This window comes from Henckelia pumila, chromosome 3 (genome assembly GCF_033568475.1).
Source record: "Henckelia pumila isolate YLH828 chromosome 3, ASM3356847v2, whole genome shotgun sequence".
Lineage (NCBI taxonomy): Eukaryota > Viridiplantae > Streptophyta > Magnoliopsida > Lamiales > Gesneriaceae > Henckelia > Henckelia pumila.
This window is the reverse complement of record NC_133122.1, coordinates 10139809-10141762: the sequence shown is the minus strand read 5'-3', so window position 1 is coordinate 10141762 and position 1954 is coordinate 10139809. Positions and strand designations below refer to the sequence as shown.

Below are 1954 nucleotides of genomic sequence, written 5' to 3'. Positions count from 1 at the left end.
ATTCCCGGGATTTACAAGAAGAGAAGATTAAATTCTGTTGGAGTCCATAATCAAGCCATTGCTTGAAGAGGTAAAAATATTTAATTGTGATTTTTTATTTTTACTTGCAAGATTTTAATCGTTTGGATTTGATACCCACGATATGGAATCGTTCCATATCGAAGAATAAAATTTTTAAACTTCCGCTGCTCCAGGTATCACATCCGTGTGATCAGAGAACGCGTGTTCCAACAGATCCACCAATGGAAAGTGGAGTGATGAGTGAAGAAATATTTGGTCCACTCCTTCCTATAATCACCGTGAGGAACCAAAAAATATAACAATATTGGGTTTATGAATGATTTGATGGTGTATTAATATTACAATATGTTATGTGAAGCTGGAAAATATGGAAGATGGTATTAAGTTGATAAAATCGAAGCCAAAACCGCTTTTAATATATGCATTCATGAAAAATGAAGGACTGAAAAAGAGGTTATGTTCAGAGACATCCTCAGGAAGTGTGGTTTTTAATGATGCAATAGTTCAAGTAAGTTGATGAGTTGATATATATATTTATATATATATATATATATATATATATATATATATAGTAGTGACTACTTAGTAATGGAAAATTGCATTGCATTTGCAGTATGCGGCTGATTCTCTTCCATTCGGAGGAGTTGGGGAGAGAGGATTTGGAAGATATCATGGAAAATTCTCGATCGAAGAGATTTCATATGAGAAGGCAATAGTGAGACGTAACTATCTAGTGGATTTTTGGTTTCGCTATCCTCCGTGGAACAATCATGAGTTGCATCTCTTTAAATCTGCTTACAAATTTGATTATATTGGAATTCTTCTATTATGTTGGGCTTCAACAAGTCTAATTGAACTCAACAAGAATCTATTATTTTCCTTTTTTATTTTAATATTATTATGATAAAAAATGAAAGTGAGGGAACATTTGCTACTAAAGTCTTATTTTTGTTATTGTAAAGTCAAGTTCATAATTATTTTTTATTATATATATAATGAATGTATTTGGATTAAAATTTATTCCTCTATCTTAATTTCAAAACCTACGGTTCAGATATCCCCACGATCGATAACGATAATAACAATTTTCCCGCCAAATCAAATGATAAATATTTTCACACGCCACCTCCTGTTTCCCATCCAACGGCCGAAAATGGCAGAGACACCAGTGACTAAGAAATCCAGATCTTCTTCAAACAAAACCCCCAATCTTAAGCACTCCATTTCTCCACAAATCTCAACCACCACCGCTCCCCATCGCTCCCTTCACCTCACCTCCGCAACTCTAGAAAAGTTACCACATCCGACTCCCAAGAATCGCCTGAATTCCCACCTTAACTCACCCACCACCATTTCATTTGCCCCCGAATCGCCAAAAATCACTAAATCCAAGAGAAAAAGAAAAATTGAAAACGAACAAAATGAGGGTATCGAGACAAAATGGTCCTCGAGGAATCCAGACAAAAATGTCCATCATCGGAGTGGCAGAACAAAAAAAAGGGTCTACTATAAAAAGGTTGTTTATGATGGAGGCGTGTTTTCAACAGGGGACCATGTTTATGTGAAGAGTATAGAATACACAGCCTCCGATTATGAGGATCCGGTGGTGGAGGAATGTAGGGTATGTTTCAAGCCTACTGGTAAGAGGATTATGATTGAATGTGACGATTGCTTGAATGGGTATCACTTGAGGTGCTTGAAACCGCCATTGAAGGAGGTTCCAGAGGGAAGTTGGATTTGTAATTATTGAAAGGCGAGAAAATCAAGGAAAATGGTAGAATTCCCGGAGCCGCCTAAGGGGAAGAAGAGGGCTAGGACTGTAAGGGAAACGTTAATTTCCTGCGATTTGTGGGCTGCTCATATTGAAAGGTATGTACCATTGGTTTATTTTTTTATCAACTGTAAAATATGAAAATTTACTTGCTAATTGTAT

The 1954-nt window shown here is 36.2% G+C and overlaps 1 long non-coding RNA gene across 1 annotated transcript; it reads left to right on the top strand.

The window, feature by feature from the left end:
* Window positions 1-257: 257 nt before the first annotated feature.
* Window positions 258-771, top strand: LOC140886864 (uncharacterized). Its single transcript, XR_012151718.1, has 3 exons — window positions 258-299; window positions 380-529; window positions 635-771. It is a non-coding gene; the product is annotated as an uncharacterized lncRNA (long non-coding RNA).
* The last annotated feature ends 1183 nt before the right edge of the window (window positions 772-1954 follow it).